This window comes from Equus caballus, chromosome 28 (genome assembly GCF_041296265.1).
Source record: "Equus caballus isolate H_3958 breed thoroughbred chromosome 28, TB-T2T, whole genome shotgun sequence".
Lineage (NCBI taxonomy): Eukaryota > Metazoa > Chordata > Mammalia > Perissodactyla > Equidae > Equus > Equus caballus.
Window position 1 is genome coordinate 24,065,109 of NC_091711.1, and position 20,775 is coordinate 24,085,883.

At 43.9% G+C, this 20,775-nt stretch overlaps 1 long non-coding RNA gene across 3 annotated transcripts in view; it reads right to left on the minus strand.

Annotated features, from left to right (window-relative positions):
• Window positions 1-288: 288 nt before the first annotated feature.
• The window catches only part of LOC102147477 (uncharacterized), a 39,164-nt gene continuing 18,677 nt past the window's right edge, over window positions 289-20,775 (minus strand). Inside the window, exons 3-7 of one of the 3 annotated variants that reach the window (XR_011433741.1) lie at window positions 8,304-8,427; window positions 7,567-8,082; window positions 6,656-6,747; window positions 4,200-4,272; window positions 289-3,675 (exon numbers count right to left, since the gene is read on the minus strand). This is a non-coding gene — a long non-coding RNA (uncharacterized lncRNA). Of the gene's footprint in view, window positions 3,676-4,199; window positions 4,273-6,655; window positions 6,925-7,566; window positions 8,083-8,303; window positions 8,428-20,775 lie in introns of those variants that run through there. The other 2 variants (XR_001379948.3, XR_011433740.1) reach the window with 2 other exon arrangements.

Genomic DNA, 20,775 nt, shown 5'->3' on the forward strand with positions numbered 1-20,775 from the left:
GTTCCTCATCAGAAATTCAAAGTGAAGGCACAAGGAAAGAGTAACTTAGGAGGGAGAAGAGAGAGATGGAGACACATTGGTGGTGGAAAACCAGAGCAGGGAACACAGAAAACCTCCACCCTGGGTTCTGGGCAGGGTTACAGAGCTGGTGGCTGTCTGTTGGAACCAGGGCTGGATTTTCCTCCATTCTAGGCCAGTGGTTTTTTAACCTTTGTTGGATCTCGACCCCTTTGATAATCTGATGAAAGATATGAGTCCTTGTCCCAGAAAAATGTATATACGCACACATTCAGACCAATGATTCCATTTAATTTCAAGGGATTTTTTGATGCCCTAAGGCCCAACTTCAGACCCATTGGGGGAATCTGCGGACCACAAGGCAAGAATTGTTGTTTAAACTGTTAGTTCATATAGTACGGCTACAGTATCACATTCGTCTCTGATACTCAACATGTGGTATAGGGCTTGGCACATTGGGCATTACACACATCTTGGGTGAATGACTAAATGAGTGAATAAGTAAACAAATAAAAGAAATACAACTTGAAGTTCATATCAAATTGACAGCACATTGGGAACATCTTCTTCCTCTCTCTTAGGAAATATTTTGTTAATATATGAGTAGTATGGCTGGAAGGAATATCTGTTACTTGTATATAGCCAGATGATGTTTAATATATCCATCAACATACTTGATGGCTCCAATGTCACCTTCCACATCCAGAACCAGAAGGGCATTGTGCCTACCCGTATATAAATGAGAATTTGGAATGTCATAGCCCAAAAAGGCAGCCCTGCTTTTCCAGTAGATATAAAAATGAAAATCTATTATGTTTTCTCCTTGAAATATATGTTTAATGATTATTTAGAGTTTAAGCAACTTTTACCTAATATACAACTTCAAAAATAATGATGATTGACACTTTTATTTCTTTTCTGATTTGGGGAGAAAAGTCTAGTTATTTACAACAATCCAGGATTCAATTTTAGGGTGAACATTAATTGGCTTCTTCATTCAGAAAGAGAGAGACAGAGAGGGAACACCCTACTTTTCCTCAGTTGCTCTGGCCTGGTTAATTTGGGCAATTACCCATCTAAGAACTGACCAGAGTGTAAGCTCTGTGAGGACAAGATTATGTCACAAAGCTTTGTACCTGTCCCTCTTGCCCACTGCCAGTCTAAGTGTGTTACAAACAGGGAGATTTTAATTAAATTTATAGAAGACCGTAAAGTGAGTAGGGCAGACCTGCTTTTTGCTTGGGGAGGAAAAACAAAAGAGGAGAATTGTAGTAGAATGTACTGATGCAAAATTTTAAGAAAGTATCTAGGGGTCCAGCCTGATGATGTAGTGGTTAAGTTTGTACTCTCCGCCCTACTGGCCCGGGGTTCATGGTTCTGGATCCCGGGCATGGACCTAGCACCACTCGTCGAGCCATGCTGTGGCAGCATCCCATATACAAAATAGAGGAAGACTGGCAAAGATGTTAGCTCAGGGACAATCTTCCTCACCAAAAACAAAGTATTGAAGTCATCATTCCAAACTGATTACATTTAAAGGTAAGAGTCTATCTAGGGGCTTATTTTTTATTTATTTATTTATTTTTTTTTTGAGGAAGATGAGCCCTGCTGCCAATCCTCCTCTTTTTGCTGAGGAAGACTGGCCCTGAGCAAACATCCATGTCCATCTTCCTCTACTTTATATGTGGGACGCCTGCCACAGCATGGCTTGCCAAGCAGTGCCGTGTCCCCACCCGGGATCTGAACTGGTGAACCCTGGGGCCATCAAAGTGGAATGTGCAAACTTAACTGCTGCGCCATCAACCGGCCCCATAATATTTTTAAATTTCTTAATTCTTGATCATAAAACTCCTATGTAAAAGGCTGTGCTTCAATTTAAGTCATCAGTAATTAGAATTGCAGGGTATGGCATGTAATTGCATGCTTTCATGTAAAGAGTTTTTCCCCATTTTGGATCGACTGCCTGGTAGTGTAAGAAGAATGAAGTTTCCTTGCATTCACGATGCACAACTTATGGGAACCCATCTGTCTCAGGGCTTCCTCTCAGATACCAGAGGCACAAAATGTTGTATTTTTTTTCCATCCAAGGAGCACAAAAATTCTCCCATTAATATACTTAAAGCCCATTAATGGGAAATTTACACTTGGCATGCAACGTAGCTAACTCCAAAGACTTAGTTTTTGCTAGCTCTTGAGTCACTCAGCTTACCTAGGCGTGCCATTGTTTCTTGTAAGGTGGTGGTGAAAATAAAGTTACTGTATTCAACACGTGTGTGGGGTGGGGAGGAGTGAAGAAACCAATATTTCCTGAATATCTCTTACATGACAGGAACTTTGCCCAGATTACCTCATCCTAAGGAATTCTTTTCACCCATCTTACAAACCAGGAAATTGAGCTACCGCGATGTTCAGGGACTTGCCGAAGGCCACACAACCAGGAAACAACAGAGTCGGGGTGTGAATCCAGGATACTCTGCCCTCAGAGTTTAAGTCCTAGCTTCTTGCTGCCTCTCCAGCAGGAAGCTGTGACAGGGGATGGTTGTCTGAATCTCCTCCATTATTGCCAATCACGCATTAAAGACCAGGTCACTTGATAGGGTTAAAAGACGAAGACTCCACTCGCTGCTCTTCAAGTTTGGAGCAATCGCTGGAGTCAAGTATGATCCAAATGATGTCGTTAGGTTCCACCCTCCTCCACTGGAGGTCAGGATCAGGAAGTGTGGTAACTCTCTCCAGCCTAAGAAAAAACCAATAGATCAGAGCAAGGAACTGCTCTGAGCCAGCAGTGGGAGGCCAAGTGAAGGAATAGAAAGACGTAACATGAACCCAGAACTTGGCTCTCTGGTTTAGATAGATGCCTCATCGTGTAACTTCAGCCATGGCACACCGCAACAAGCAATGAGAGCTGGATTAGGAGTGAAGGCTCAGATGCTATTTCTGCCTCCAACAAGACCTTGCGGGATGACCTTGAGCCAAATCCTTGACCTCAGTGTTCTCATCGTTGGAGTGGGGATAATAGTGTCTGTCAAGCATCCACCATTTCAAGTTGGTTTTTAAAGTAGAGCTGACCCAGCCTTGGGGCAGGCTCTAGCATAAAGGGTAGCCATTCCCATACACACAGCAGAATTTGGTAGGGAAGACCAGACCGTCAGGTTCTATCCAGCTCCAGGACCTTTCTCTGACCATGGAAAGACAATTTGTACCTCTAGATCCCAAATCTTTAAACATCTCTGCTGTACCCAAATGTGCAAGACCCATCCTATGAGGTCATGTCCCCAACAATCCCTCATTCTTCCATTAATGTTCTTTGGTAGTTCCAGATATTGCAGCACCGCTGCTGTCCAGGATCACGACATAAGAAGTTGAAAGGCTCCAGGAAGATGTGGTATCTTGTCTCCACATCAAATAAACAGCCTATGGCATTGCCTTCTGACAGGTGACAACAGACACTCATGGGCAGAAGGGGAAGTGCTGCGTTTACATGACACTTAATATCTTGGAAGGCGTTAGACATATGGGGGTGCCCATATCCAAGTAACCCAACTCCATGGACTTGGACCAGTGGTAAACTCAAGATGATCTCCACCATTTGCGTGGCTGTCACCACCTCCCCAGCCTGCAGGAAATGGCCAATGACTCCAGAGGATGACTTGAGCCCTTCAAATAGAAAATGGTGATGTGTTACATGTTATCCAGCCAGTAGAAGAGAAAGGAGGACTTTAAGAAAAAGTGTCTAATGTTGGAAGGAAAAACAAGGCAGCTTTTGAAGCTATTTTCATGGTCTTCAGACTACAGAGATAAATTACCAGAGCTGAGGGTTACAGAGAGCAGGACAGGCAGTTCACTAAGCTGTGCGTTTCTGTGATTCTAGAAGCCGCTGGGGCCCACACTCCATGAGGCACTTGATTGTCTGAATTAACCCTCATGACAATCTATCACCCTCTGGCATGAACCAATTGTTAACATCTCTTGGCCTGGTCCTCTTCTAATGCCAGGGTAAGAATTATCAACACATATGTCAAAATCCCCAGGGATTATGTCAAGGAATGGAATAGAGGAAGACAGTGAGCCAGGTTGAGGGGGTAGATAACACTGATACAGGAGGAGGAGGAGAGCTGTGTAAATAAGTGGGAGAATATCTGGGGAACAAAGGAAAGGCAAAGCAGTTTCAAGGTACTAACCTCAGAACAAGTGTCTCTCTTCCCGGGAATATTATTGCTTTGTGCCGGCTTAGGAAGCTAGACGACCTCCCATCTGCTTCAGAAAATAGACAGGATAACAGGAAACAGTTTCAGATTCCACAGTGATTATAGCTACTTAAGTTTGACTTACCAAATACTGTCTCAAACAGATGGTATGTAACATTTGATTAAGGGCTTATCCTGCAAGCCCAACAGGGAACATTTCTTTCCCTCTTAATATAGAAAAGACACAGAAGAAAGGAAATAAACTGACATACTTGCTCATACTCCATGTATATCAGTTTTTCCCAATGTTTGTGCCTTTCCTTAAATGGATCTATGCTTCTTATGCAACTCAAGACCAAACTACAGAATATTGACACCATAGAATCTTGGTGAAGAAGGATATTGAAGATCATCTTGTCTAAGCCCCTTGTTTTACATAAGGAAATGGAGACAGAGAAAGGTTAGCTGTTTTACCCAAGGTCACACTGTGGCAAATCAGAGAGCAGGTCTTCTAACTCCAGGTCTGGCAGTCACACAGCCTTTATATGTGCCTAATGTTCAATGTGGGGAAAACATACAAATCTGTCGGCACTATTATTACTAAATTAGCACCAATCTGTGACGAGCAATTATCAGAACTTGAAGCTGATGGGTAATGCCGTTCAAGTCCAGTTAATGAGCCAAAAGCTTGGTTCTTCAAAACACTTAACATTAATCAGCATTTGGCTTCGTTTTGTGACAAGTGTTTTCAAAACATCACAGACAATTACAATATTCTTAGTTTTTCCTAGTGTAAATACAAAATGAAAGAAAGTCAGAATTTCATAAATGACAGGTTCCAGAATGGAAATAATGAGTCCCAAAGATAGGGTACAACGTGTTCATCTTTCTAGCAGCCAAATGTAATTTGGGAACTAACGAGGTCACTGAGAGATTACAGAGTGTGAGCCTTCTGCTTGGTGAGGATGAAAAGGCCTCCTTTTACAAGAGCCAAGCAGAGCTAGCAAGCAGGATCAGCCACGTGACACGGTTACGAAGGAATTACCCCAGGCTTCACGCCCCACCGCCCACTCCCACACACCCCACCTAACCCCATGGTCCCCGGCAGTGCCACAGAGGAGAGGGCTCCCCAGCATCCAGGGAGGGAGAAGCAGCATACTGGGAGGAGGTGGGAACTCAACACATGGTAGCCTGGTGCTGGGAAAGTAGCAGAGGACAGGAGACCAGTAAAAAAAAAAATAGTAGTTGGTAGTAGGATGATGCCTTAGCTCCAAGTTCCAGGGTTCCGAAAACAGCTTTTGTGAAATTTTGCTCTCCAGCTTTCCTGGGGCAGTTCACCTATGACCTATCTATCTGTCTGTCTATCTATCTGTTTAAAGTCACAAGCTAAAACCCAACTTTGGTGAATGTTAGGCTTTCTGAAAGACAGAAGATTGCTTTATTCACTAGGCTTAAGACACCATTACTCATCAGCTGGTCTTATATTAATAAAGAAAATGTTAATTAATTAACCAACTATTGTTGATCACCCCATTAATAGCTAACATTTACTGAGAAGTCACTGTGTGACAGAGACAATGCTAAATGCTTTCCCTGCATTATTTCATTTACTCATCACTATGACCCTTTAAGATGATACTAACAATCATAACTACATTCAGGAATTTATTCAATGTATGTATTAAGCACCTGCTTATGTGATGCACTGTTCCAGGCATTCAGGATACAGCAGTAATGAAACAGGCAAAGTCCCTCCTCTCAGGAAACTTATATCAGTTAGCTAGTGCTGTATAACAAACATCCCAAAAAAACTTACTGGCTTAAAGAAATTAGCATTTATTTTTACTCCTAAGTGTACAGGTTTCCTGAGGGGGTTTTCTGATCTTAGCTGGACGCATTCACGTCTCTGTAGACAACTGGCAGATTGGTTGGTCTAAGAGGGCCTCCACTGGGGAGATTCCTGTCTACTCCACAAGGTCTCTTATCCTCCAGCAGCTCTCCTGGGCTTGTTCTTATGGCAAATGCAGAGGTCCCGAGAGAAAGTGGAAATGTGCTAGGCCTCTTGAGGCCTAGACTGACAATTAGCACACTATCACTTCTGCCACATTCTGTTGGCCAAAGAATGTCATAAGGCCAGCCCAGATTCAAGGGTGGGGAAATGGAGTCCACTTTACGATGGGAAGAGCTGCAAAGTCCCATTGGAAAGCACATGGATACAGGGGGGTCATTAACGCATCCATCTACCACGTTTGCAGTGATGACTAAAATGATGCTAAGGGATTCATGAAAATGTTTCATTTGAGTCTCTCAATACCCTGTCAGGCAAGTTCTACTATCCATCTTTATTCCCCAGGTGAGGAAAGTGAGGCCTAGAGAGGTTAAAAAATTTGCCAAAGATCTACAGATACTCTGTTATGGAGTCAGGGTTCAAACCCAAGACTATACAGTACCTGAGCATGGAACCACTGTGTTCTTCTCTCCAGCCCGGGCACCGAGAGAGACAGAGAGAGAGGAAGTATAAAACATGACCACTATTACAGTCCTATTGGGAATACATAACATAAACTCATGAAGAATCAGTAACAATACATGTCAGTAAGCTATACTTGATAATAGCCCAGCAGAGAGTGAGGATAAAGGTGACCAAGACAAGAGACAGAAGCTGCCATGAATAGGTGGACACTAAACTGAGCGTGAAGGGCATGGACAGTGAACAGCAAAAGGAGAGAATTTTCTGATAATAGCATCCCCCTAACCTCTATGTGAAGAGCTGTCTGCAACTTCCTTGCTTATAGAATAAACTTCAATTTATCTAGAATAGTACTCAGTATTTCTAACATATGGCTTTATAGGTTAGCATCTTATTCAGCTGCAAGTTATAGAAAATCTGACTAACAGTGATTTTTACTTAAATAGGGATTTTTTTTTTCATGCATAAGGCATGTGGGGAAAACAGTCTAGGGCTTCACAGCAGCCAGATGATGTCATCTGAGAAAGCAAGATCTTTCTCTCTTTCTCCTCTGTCATCCTACAAACATATCCTTATTTTGGGGAGGTCTCATGTTGCCAAGATGGCTGCTTTACCCACAAGTAAGCATGTGTGTTCCTAACTAGGAAGAAGAAGGGAGAGGGAGGAAGCCCAAGGTGGGCATGCCAGCACAGCCTATTCACTTTTCAAACACTTTCCCATGACTTTCACTGGGTTGCCCTCTCTTTACTCTCTCTGGCCAGAAATTGGTCATGCATAGTTGCAAGAGGAGCTGGGGAACCAGGTATTTCAGTTTTCTAGCTCCATTATATGGGAAAGCAAGACAGAATGGAGCTGTAACTGGCTTTTGTATGCCTCATCCACAGTGCCGACCTCAACCATGTTTCCCCGGTGCTTTGACCCAATGCACCAGCAAACTGAAGTCGTCATTCCAAGAGCACTTCAGTCAGTTGCTCTCCTGGGTCTCTTTTCTCATGATGCACTGTGGCTGTTCTACCACGACTCTTCCCTGATCCCCAATAGCAGACATGAAGCTGTCTCTACCAGGCTCCCTTAGTCCTTTCTCTGCTGCCGCTGATGTGGCACTCAGCACTTTCTGCCTTGGATTGTTCCTCTGGTAGGATCCAAGCTCTTCAAGTCAGGGATCACATCTTGATTTTTGTTGTACCTTCAGAAGCTCACGCAGCTTCTGGCACACGCAGACATTATGAAGGAAAGGGATTTTGCTCCATGACTCAGTGTACATGGAGGATGAGGGAAAGAAGGGCAGCCCAAATAATGTGGAGATTGTCAAGGGCAGATGACTGGCACAATGGTAGTGCCATCAACAGTACCAGGAGACTGATGAGTTCTGTTTCGGACTTGTTGAGTGTGAGCTGATCATTGAACCTGGAAATAGAAATTAAAAACAGGTATCTGGTTTCAGGAGAAAGGTCAGGATTTGAGTTGTAGGTTTGAAACTTACTGGCAAAAAGGAAGAGTCAAAGTGGAAAGGACTGAGGATTTTATCCACAGTCGGAGAGGATCACGGGGAAAGAGGGAGCAGGGAGCTCATAAGCACAGGCAGATGTCAAAAGCAGGGCTGGGCAGTGACACAGATCTGATCTCACCGAGATTTTGCCAGACAGCGGCACTGGCCGTAGGCTCGCCCAGGTGGTCAGTGTGTTCTCATGAAGAGCAATGGAGGTCAGACTTGAGCAAGTATTTTCAGTCCAAACATAAATTTCAGGCTCGCTGTGGATGGAGGCAACGGATACGTATTGCTACGAACCAGTAAGTAAGCAAACATATTAGTCTGATTTCCTTACGTGGCAAGTGACAGAACCCCAAGTGAAATTGGCTTGAAACTGGCTTAAGTAAAAGAGAACTTATTGGCTCACAAAAGAGCAGGGATGGCTGTGACTGGATTTAGTGCCCAAGAAATGTCCTTAGGACCCTATCTCTCATCCCTCTTCATTTCTGATTCTCTCTTAATATTGGGCTCATTCTCTCTTACTGCAGATGGCTTTCCCCATGCATCCAGGAAGGGTGACACAAAGCAACTCCAGTCTACATCGTCTTTACAGCTTGTGATCCCAAGATTGAGAGAGAGCTCTGCTCCCCCCAACTACTCACTGAAATATCAAATCTCAAGGAAGAATCTGATTGGCCTTTCTAGGTTTCCCGCCCATCCTCAAACCAAGGAAATGGAGCACTCTGATTGACTGGGCTCAGGTCACACGCTCACTACTCTCGGAAGTTGGGGGTTCCCCACTAAAAAGTAGTTCCGTTGGCAGCAGAAGGAGAAGAGGTGCTAGACAGACAAGAACAACAGAAGTCTCTTATAAGGGCTGTTGCAAACAGGCTTTCTCCATTTGGGCCCTGCTTGCTTGTTGGTGGATTCAGACACTCGGAGATTATTGGTAATTCAACAGTGAAGACCTGCCTGACTCGCTGCCCCTGCCACCCACCTGCCTGTTTAGCTAGTAAACAGCCTCTTCACCTCCCTCTGAGCTGCCAGACATGTCCTAGGAAGAGGAACTAAATGCAGCCTTCGGCTAGTTACTCTCAAGGCTCGTTCTTTCCAGTAACTGGATTCAGCCCTCATTACCTTATAATTACATCCATTCTGGATTCTATTTGGCTCCTCCCTGTGCCTTCCTGAGCTACATCTTGGATTCCTACTCTGTATGCTCTTTCCTCTTTACCTGGAATGTTACTATTTCCTCTCTTGGTATAATCCCTGTACCAAATTCCCATGACTCGATGTCCACTCTTTCATTGAATAGCTACCAGTAGTAGACTATCTCCAGCCGGATACTGAACTCTGACCCCCTGCCAAGCCTTCTTCCTATTGCCTCCTGGTTGGACCACCCCTGTGCTGTCTCTGGAGGCTGGTTCAGACTCAGTCCCACCCCCCCACTGGCCAATCCCTAATGTTGACAGCTACTAACGTCCCTAAAATAACTTCCTCACTCTCTAAATATACAGGGTAATCAGGCCACATGGAATGGCATTCTTGGAAGCACCCAAACTCTGTTTATTGCTTTATAAACATTTGATCTTCCCTGTGGAACCATGCAGAAGCGGGAAGAATGTCCGACTCCCCGACTACATTGCACTTTCCCATAAAGGCCTTTAAAGAGCTTGTACTGCTGGGTATCAAGGTACTGAATCCCTCATAAACCAGATCCCACCCTTTCTGCCCAGGCCCGTTTTTCCATAGAGTTCAGACCTTGTCATGGGGTAGCTACCAACTGGCTCCCTCCATCTCTCTCATATCTCTCTTTAGGGTCTTATACATAAAAATCCCTTTCCCCGAACTCTCATACACTGCTGGTGGGAATGCAAACTGGTGCAGCCACTATGGACAACAGTATGGAGGTTCCTCAAAAAACTAAAAATAGAAATACCATATGACCCAGCTATCCCACTAGTGGGTAATTATCCAAAGAACTTGAAATCAACAACTCAAAGAGATTTATGCACCCCTGTGTTCATTGCAGCATTATTCACAATAGCCAAGATATGGAAGCAATCCAGTGCCCACTGGCTGATGAATGGATAAAGAAGATGTGGTGTATATATACAATGGAATACTACTCAGGCATAAAAAAGACAAAATTGTCCCATTTGCAACAGCATGGGTGGACCTTGAGGATATGACGTTAAGCAAAATAAGCCAGACAGAGAAAGACAAAAACCATATGCTTTCATTTGTATGTGGAAGAAAAACAAACACATGGACAAAAGAACAGATTAGTGGTTACCAGAGGGAAAGAGGATGGGGCCAGAAGGGGTAAAGGGGCACATATAAATGGAGATCGACAAATAGTAATGTACAAATGAAATTTTACAATGTTATAAACCATTATGAGCTCAATAAAATAATTTTTTTAAACAAGAAAGAAAGCCTCACTTCCTCTTCAAAAAAAAATCCCTTTCCCCTTCCTAAAGGAAAAGAACAAAGAACTCTCCCTCAGGTCAGCTCCATGAATTTGCCAAACATGCCTGGACATAAACTCCAACAGAAGAATAGGCCTGGGTTCAGGCTGAAACCTCTGCTACAAGAAGAGGCATGTTATTAGAAAACTGTTTCCTGCTCTGGGTCTGCAGTACCAAAACATTCTCAGCATGCGTACTGGATACCTGTCACGCACCACTTCACTTCCTCTCAGCCTCGTCTCCCACTGCAGCCGCTGCTGTGCCATTGAGTTCCCTGTCGTCTTGGTCCAGCGTCCATGGGTGTAATCCGATAGTGTCTTACCTGCGCCCTCATCACACACCTCTTGCATCCTGTCCCAGGTCTTCTCTTATGCGGTACACCTAGGGGAACCTGCTTGGCATTAACACATTACAACCCAGAAGTAAGAGGGTGATTAATACCGTGGGACCACCCTTGACTAATAGATAACAGAAGCCAATGAATATACTCTTCCCTCTTTTGTCTTCCAGGCAGGCATTTTTGAGACACAATTCACAAGGCTCCTGAGACGGGTCCAGTGAGATAGAGCAGAAGTTGTCTGCAGCAGGGACACAAGTTAAAAGACTACATCACGGCTTCCTGGTAACTATCTAGGACAAAGAGTAAAGCTTTGTTATCAAAGACCTACTTTCAAATTCTGTCTAACTGTATGACCACAGACAAATTACTTAGCCGCTCTGCAACCTACTTTATTCATCTTTAAAAGGAGGATAGGGGCTGGCCTGGTGACGCAGCGGTTAAGTGTGCACCTTCTGCTTTGGCGGCCCGGGGTTTGCCGGTTTGGATCCCAGGTGCAGACATGGCACCACTTGGCAAGCCATGCTATGGTAGGCATCCCACATATAAAGTAGAGGAAGATGGGCACGATGTTAGCTCAGGGCCAGTCTTCCTCAGCAAAAAGAGGAGGATTGGCAGCAGATGTTAGCTCAGGGCTAATCTTACTTAAAAAAAAAAAAAAAAGGAGAAAAGGAGGATAACATGACTGACCCCACTGTGTTTGTCTAATTATTAAACCAGATAGTAGGTGTGAGGTTTCAAATAGGACACCTGACACAAAGAAGCACTCAGTCAATATTCATTCCCTTCTTCTCCTTATTCCCACCCCTTGCTCCTCATGACTGCCTTTTTTTTTAATTACAGAGTTGTAGAGTAGAATGAAAACAGACATCATAAAAGGATAGTTGTATGTATGGAAAAAAAACCCCATACTTCAAGTGTGTATACTTAACAGCACATAGATGGATACATATGTAAAATTCCATTAGTCTGAACACTTAAAATTTGTGTTCTTTGTGAAAGCTGCATTGTAATTTTTTTTTGTTTTTTAAAAGCACCAGAAAATTCGTGGATGTACTAAATACTCTAAAAGGAAGAGATGTGTCATTGTTCTAGAACATACGTTTAAAATAGAGACACAGTGAGTTGAACAAATAGATTCTTCTGTCAGAGGAGGAACTCTTTCCTTTAACAAGTTTTAAATAAAAATGACCTCATTGATATATAAATATATATATTTAAATGTATATGTATTATATGTAAATATAACACATAATAATATATAATATAATATATAATGTAATAGAGCCATGGTGCAACAGGCTGGGAGGGTACCAGGCATGGCAGGAGCTGAGGGCGTAGAGGAAGTCCATCCAGGGCCAGGATTTGAGGTCACTGAGCTATACAGTCAGGAAGCCCACAGGGCCCTCAAAGACCCACAGTGCCCCGCCAGCCTTTGGGCGCCTGCCATGCAGGGGCACCAACATGCCAGCAGTGTTAGCCCCAGACACACACCAATAGGAGAACCACAGACACGGACGGGCAGTTAAGAGATGCTGGGTCCTTCCCCTCTCCCTCCTCCCTGCCCCCTGGAGGAGCCAGAGCCTAGAAAAGGATGCAGGGAGGAGAGAAGCTGTGAACCAGACTAAGAGTCAAACTATACGGATCTTTAACAACTTTAAAAACTACAAACTTTTTAAAAAACTTTAAAAACTACAAATTTCTACAATTTGCCCTAGATATTGTTGAGGGATAGAAAAAGGGAGTAGACGTAGCACTGTTGAGAGTATTGATTGAAAAAAAAGGAGACTCCATTACACGTTTGTGCCCCTATATGTTGAGATCCCTCAATGAACCACTTACATCAGACACATAGAAATAGACACAGGCACAGATACACAGAGATACGTACAGATACATACGTACATACAAAGAATACAATACATCAAGAGTCAAATAATTTTTGAGTAGGATAAAAATAGCTACATTCACTGGGGGATTTCGACTATGTCCTGCATTGATCCAGGTGCCTTACTCATCAATCTGTTTCATTCTCCTAACAAATATCACATTATCTCCATTTCTCAGATAAGGAAAGTGAGACTTTAAGAGCTTTAAGGAACTACCCTGCGATCACAATCTGTAAGCAGCTAGTAAGTTGCTGTCTGTCTCTTAACCTCTTCTTATTGCTTACCTTAAACCTGGAGTCATTAAATCAACCTAGTCTTACTTTCTACCATCTCATTTTATAGATATTTAAACTTAATCCCAGAGAAAGTAAAAAACTTGACCAAAGTTGTTATTGTTTAGCAGCAGAGAAGAGATTTCTAACATTAAAAATTCTTCTAATTTTTACTACAGGGCTTATACTAAGGCTACGAAAAGAAAAGAAAAAAAAACTACAAATATGCCCATTAAAGTGTTAAAGGCACTTTTGTTTTGAATGGCAATTGTCATTTCTTAAGAGGTCACAGGACAGGGAAGGTGGCTGGCTCTGGCTGGCTCTTGTTGAGAGTAGGGAATGGAGGGACCTTGTAAAATTCTAACCTAGTCATGAAGTTCAAAGGCATTCCTATCCTCTCTGCTGTCAGTGCCATGATGCTGGGTGCATTCCCAGCACCTGCCACAGTGCCTGGCACATAGTGGTACTCAATAAATGTTTGCTGAGTGGATATTCAATACGAGTGTAATTAGTGTACCCTGGACAAAAGAAATAAGCTCTTTCTGCTTTAACATTGTGAAGATAACACTAATAAACAGATTCACTGTTTTTTCCCCCAACTCATATCTGTCCAATTTTTATTTGCATCCATAATAGATGCATACGAATGGGCTCATCCGTCATCTCTTCTGAGTCAAGTCGCCATGACATCATGACCTGTCACCAGATACCAAGACCACATCCTCTAGGTCAGTCTCTCTCCATCTGTGTATTAATTGCATTCCTTGTTCCTTTGTGTGAGATATATACATATTTTTTGTAACAATACTCATATTTCAGGAGTTCACTCCCAGACTTTCATTACCCCCAGTGATGGACGAAGGGCAAGACTCTGCTTGCCCCTTTCTTGCTGATGGACGTTGCTGAAAGGCCTTCACGGAAACTTACCAGATGAAACGGCAGTTTCCTTCCCCTCCCTTCTATTAAATTCTAACTCACCTCCCCTCACCCACACGGCAAGTCAAGCTGTCTGCCCCAGGCAGTCTCTGCCAGCCAGGCCAGGCCTGATCTTGTTCTCCGAATGTCTGAAGCGGGGAGGCCTAAAAGGAAATACTGCTCTCATTCCAAAGTTGCTTCGTCTTCATGGGGAAACATTTTTTTCAGAGAAAGGTAAATGCAGCCAATCTGAGAAATCTTAGTTGATTATTTACTATTACTTAACCTTCAAAAGATTCCACTGCAAAAGGAAGGGCTGGTATTTCTACAGTTCACAGCCCAGAGAAATTCTCTTTCTCTGCAGAACCAGCCGAGGTCAGCCAGTTAGGTTAAGCTTATATATTCATAGGTTGTAATTAGTCTTTGGGTGGTGAACATGATGTAATCCACACAGAATTCGAAATATATTACAATGCACACCTGAAAGTTATATAATGTTATAATCCAATGTTACTGCAATAAAAAATAAATAAATAAAATAAAAGCTTATATTCAAAGAGGCCAATTCTATTACCCCCTCCATTTCCCAGAATGCCTCACAGTGGACATTCAAAACGGCTCACAAGGCCGAAGGCATTAGCTTTTCACGTCATTCCTGAATTATTGATGGGCTTTGCAAGTTAGCTTTACCTGTGCACATGACTATCCTTAGCCAGTCTTTACAGCACAAAAGGGAAGCTGTCAATATAGGGCTAATGAAGACTTGCACACTATAAAAGTAAACTTTCTCAAAGTGGAACATCAGAATTCACAGGTGGTTTCTGCTGTTTTGAAATATGGTTCTGCAGCTTCAGAACATCATTTCGTGGCACTGCAAACTTTTTTGCAAAATAGTCAGGCAATAACATTGTGTAGAAACTCATGCTAAGGGCTGTCATTTCCCAGAGTATAGGGAATCTCACCCATCTCTCCTGGGTTGCTTAAAAAATATAGTAAGTAAAAGTAGAGTGGTTTATGTTACATCAGAGGCAGAGGCGAGGATGACACGTGGTAAACAGACTTAACACCAAAAATAACAGTGCACTTTCTATTATGGCTCTATCAGTTAGAAGAGCAATGGGGTGCAGGTAACAGAGGTACTATTAGTGGCTAAAGGAAATCAGTGGTTTATTCTCAACATAAAGCAAATCGGAAGGTATGCAGTCATTAGGGGCCCAAGTCTTCTGTCTCTTCTGCCATCCTTAACCTCATGACCCAAGCTGGTTGCTGAAATTCTAGCCCTTCCATCCATGTCCCAGGAAAGAAAAGAGGGAAAAGGGCAAAAAGAGTGTCCTTCCTTGCTTCCCAGAAGCCTCACTCATAGAGTTGCCAGATTCAGCAAATAAAAATACTAATGTATTACATGGGACATACTTATATTAAAAATGATTCGTTTATCTGAAATTCAAATTTAACTAGGTAACCCATATGTTATCTGCAACACTGCCCCCCAACAACATCTCCTTAGATCTCATTAGCCACCCCTACTGCAAGGCAGGCTGGGGGTGTAGTCTTTAGCTAGGCACATGGCCACGTAGGAGTTCTTTTCACTAAGAAAGAAATGGAGAGTGGACATTGGGTAAGGGGCCAACAGTCTTGCGGGAGTGAGGGTGAGTGTGGGAAAAGGAGAAGGCCTCACGTACGCCCCACCCACTCCGTGAAGCACTTCTTGACTGCGTCAGCCCCTCACGGTCCCTCTGGCCTCTGAAAGCCTACGGCCCTTTTTGTCTTGGTTCTAGATACAAAGTAAAGATACTGATTTTTAATAAACGTACAAAAATTGATATATTCAGAGACTATCATCGTCTTCAAAGAGGTCAGACACTCACAGTACCGCCACCTTTCAAAATAGCTTTGGAATTTAGATCCTGATGAAGCAGAAGGCTTTCCTTACAAGGGGTCCAGGAAGCAGCAGTTGCAGGCAAGACCAGCGACGTCTTGGAAATTTGTTGTCTCTGAGTGGAAACGCTCAACAAATTCCATTCTACATCAAACTTACGCCATTCCTTCCCAGAGCTTCCTCCCACCATTGTAAGAACACAAGATTATCTTCTGGAATGTCAACAGCTCCAGCCAGTGGGGACAGAACGGATGAAACAGCTGGTTCAGGAAACTGGCTTTGGAAAGCTCAGGGGCCTCTCATAACTCAATTATCTGTGGCCTGATCAACCTCATTAAAGCCTGGTTTACACTGTGTTGCATTCTAAAATAAAGATAGAGAACAATGGGGGGAAACAGACTCAAATTAAAATTCTCTCCATGTTTCCCTTGAAAAACTTTAATTTAGGGCATCCCTTTTACCTGACAGTGACTGCTCATGGCTCCTACCACTTACATGTGAATGACGTTTATGACATCCAACCTGTCCATGGGTACCTTCCTTGGGTTAACGGTGGGGTCAGCAAGCTTTCAAAAGTTAGGATGAAATTATTTTTCTAAGATTGAATCCTAGTAACTGCATTTCTACGGTTCAGCGCCTTTCCTGGATGGTTGCTGCGTGAATATCTCCGTGCAGGTGCTGACGACAGTAAACACATTACACGTACTCAGCCCGGGGTTTAAGCACCGTCCCTTCTGGGTTTGTCATATGTTCTCTCGCTATTTATACTGCTTTGGGTCAGCTACTTGATACTTAATAAAATTTGCCTCCAAGCTGTTCTGCAGGGAAAATGACCTACCCGGGGAGAATGCTGTTCCAACTTTATAACCTCTGATGATTGCCCAATAGTCCTCTGAAAAGGTTGCAGGGCTGGAGTGAGTGGAAGTCCGTGCCGCTTGCTGGCATTTAAGGGCACCGAGTATTTTAGTGTAAATAGAATTATAGCCCTGCTGTTGGGGGCCTTTCCAGCCAACCTCTCCCACGTGGGAGCAGCTGTAGGTGGCATGAGCGATGTGGAAATTCGGCCTCTGCTCAAGGTTAGAACATGCAGACTTCATCAGCGATGATTTTACCCACGTTCCGGAAAGCAAGAAGAGAATGCAAGAGAGGAAAGGATGGATCTATGGGATGGAAATAATGAGCCATTTATAACCCAAAATGAGACTGCCAGGAAAAACAAGCACAAAAAAAGTACATTTTATCAGAGGTCCACGCTGCCCAAGGCGAATGGGGTACAAGGTACTGGGTGTTCAGCTTCCCCGGCCAAGAGCTACAGTAAGTCCGGCCCCCCGCCTCCCCCGGCGGCCGCTTCTCTCCTGTCAGCCGGATCAAGCAGCCTTAACCACCTGGTGGAGAAGAGCTTTAGTGTTTTCTAAGTGTGTGCTGGGCGGATGTTTCACATTTTTGATAAAGATGTGGAGTCATGTTGCAACACTGAACAAGTGCTTCTGCGTAAGAGTTGCGCAATTCCGAGAGGCACGCGGCTCTGCGCATCGGTAAGGACCGCTGACACACAGCTTATGTAACGCACGAACAGCCCCTCCAGGGTGCTGCTCCCCGGAGCCTTGGGAAGAATTGTCAGGCTCTGCACTCGGCCCTAGTTTGCGGCTGTTCTTTACCCCAAGGGTGCGAGGAATAGCTCAGCTGTCAGCACCTGATGGTGAGGCGGAGAAAACCGCCAGGGGCTGATCCCCCTCTGGCCCCAGCACAAAGGAGGCTGGCTCTGGTCCCCAGATGGCCTTGGCCTACCCTGAGGCACCCTATGGGGGGAGAATGAGGACTTTTAATCTAAGGAAGTCTAGGCCAGAAGACTGAAGTGGGGCTGCTACCATAGGTGACAAAAATGAAACAGATTTCCCCAAAGCAAGTCGTCCTAGTTACATCAGGAACGCTGTGACTGGTTTGCTCCCAGGTCCTGTGCCTGTTGATCGGAAGTCTGGCCCTGTGCTGTCCTCCTCCAGCCCACCTGGAGCAAAGTTATAAAGTAGGTCGAGTGTTCGCTTGACGCCCTCTCACCTCCAAGCACTGTACTTGTGTCTGCCTCCGTGCTTGGCTCCCACTTCCATCCAGGTTTCCATTCACTCCACAAAGCTTTTGGGCAGCTGCTCTGTGCCAGGGGCTGTGCCAAGCACTGGGCACCAGGCAGGGCTTTCACAACACCTGGTGGCCCCCTGTGGCACACTGGGCCAGTCCCACATGGGCCTCCTCTGCCATGTCTCAGCCCCACCGTATCCCAAAATTATCCCTCTCTCCATTCACCTCCCATGACTCCCTCTCCTTCCTTTGGGGGTGGGACTATTTCTTTACAGTTCTTATCGTAGTAATCTAAGAAATTATTCTTATAAAAAGATTGCTTTTGGTAATCGTTGATTCCTCTCAGGAGTTTCTGCACATTAAAAAGTGCTATTTGGGGGCTGGTGGTGGAGTAGTGGTTACCTTTGTGAGCTCCCCTTTGGTGGCAGGGGTTCGCAGGTTTGGATCCCAGGGCCGACATAACACACTGCTCATCAAGACAGACCACATACAAATAGAGGAAGATTGCCACAGATGTTAGCTCAGGGCCAATCTTCCTCACCAGAAAAAAGAAAAGAAAGTGATGTTTTAAAGAAACAATGTCTTCCATAAAATGAACAAGGGACTAATTGTGGAATTTGAAACAGGAGGGCACAGAGGAGTAACAAATTGTTTGAGCAGATTCTTTCGAATTTCACCAGGAAGACAGTTTGTCTCTTTCACCTCTTCACTTATTATGAGTGTGTGTGCTGGTTAAGGGAACAGATTCTGGAGCTAGACTGTTTGGGTTCAAATCCCAGCTCTGTAAATTATAGTCTTAGGAAGTTATTCGATCTTCGTTCCTTAATTTCCTCCTGAAAAGAGGGATGGTAGAAATAGCTAAGCACATCTCACAGGGTGGTTTGGGGATTAACATAAATTAGCATGTATGAAATCTTTGTAATACAAGCATGCATAGTAAGTGCTCTACAAATATTAACTTGAGTTTTTCTTGAGACCAACTCCGTGCTTTCTACTTTGCAGTCAGATTCTCCTGTGAGTTGTTGAACTCCAAAGAGAAGACTTGTTATCCAGTTTCCTCATCTGCAAAATAGGAACTGGTGATTGAAGGAGGATATGGGGGCAGAGGACCAGTCAGGCGGCCAGGTTCTGGTCTATGTTCTCTGCTGGCTTCCTGACCTCAAACAACTCACTTAACCTCTCTGCATCCCAGAGATTGGCCTTGTTCTGCGTTTCCCAAACTCAGGCCACTCAGATAACACTTGCAGAATCATTGCCACATCCCTGAACCACATCCCTATTTCTGGCTACTTACTTGATATTTTCCTTTAGATAATCTTTAAATCAACTCACTTTTACAGGCAGCCTCCCGGTAAGAAGGAATATCCATATACACAAGGGTTTGATATGGTAGCTCTAGATTTTTCTAACGCATGTGAAAATAAATACCTGATGAAAATTTCAGATGTTTGCTTAACACTCAGTTCATCTTGCATGTCACCAATGATGAGCACATTTCAGGAAACTCTGTGTTAAATGTTCAGTGTGGATCCAGCAGCCAGCCCTGATGGTCTAGTGGTTAAGATTCCATGCTCTCATCACCATGGCCAGGGTTCGTTTCCTGGTCAGGGAACCACAACATTGGTCTGTCAGTTGTCATACTGTGGCAGCTGCGTGTTGCTGTGATGCTGAAAGCTATGTCACTGGGATTTCAAATACCAGCAGGGTCACCCATGGTGGACAGGTTTCAGTGGAGCTTCTAGACCAAGAAAGACTAGGAAGAAGGACCTGGCCACCCACTTCCAAAAGAACTGGCCTTGAAAATACTATGAACAGCAGTGGAGCATTGTCTGATACAGCGCGGGAAGGTGAGAGGATGGCACAAAAAGACCAGGCAGGGTTCCGCTCTGCTGTACACAGGGGCGCTAGGAGTCGAAATTGACCTGATGGCACTAACAACAACAAATGGACCCAGCAGTTTAGTGTTGCATAATTTTCGTGTGGTTTCTTAACTTTGGATGCGTTTCTTTATATCATTTGCCTCCTTGAGGGCACACACTATGGCTTACACCTCTTTAGGTACCCAGTACCTAGAAGAAGGTTTGGTAAATATTAAATTTTAAATTATAAATACATGCATACATACATGCAAATGTATCTGTCACCTACCAACCACCAGGTTGATACCAAAAAGGCTCGTTTCTTTCTCTTCACATTGATATCACCACGTTCCCGTGGTGGTTGTTCACTGAATGAAGTGAAGCCTGTGGAGTCCCAGGCTGTGAGTGGCGCTCGGGAGACCTTAACATCCCTGACTGCTGTCCCTCTTCCTGTGGCCTTTGTTAGCCAGTAGCCATTTGTCCGTGTGAAAAGGGGCCGGCTTCCTAAGGAGCTTATAACCCTGGCTATTGTTGGGCCAGAATAATTGTTGTCCTCAACATGAGGCTTAAAAGAGTTCATTCTCAGTAGAAGCGTCTAATCCTAGAAAGACCTTACCTTTCTAAATGCTATTATTGAAGAAGTCTCGAGAAATTGTCTGGTGATTTCCTGAGAGCCCATCAGCAAAACTTTAACGTGAACCCACAGTATCATGTCAGAGTTCTAGGTTCATAGCTTGAGCAATTTCTCAATCAACTGACATTTATTAATCATCTTCTTGAGTCTTTTTCTGTGTCAATAACCTTGAGAGATACAAATCTGAATAAAACTATCAGACTAGTAGATTGGGAGCGGCTTGAAAGCAAGAAATATGTCTTATTCATCTTAGCATCTCCTGGGGCACAGCACACACATGTGGTAGCTGTGCATTAAATA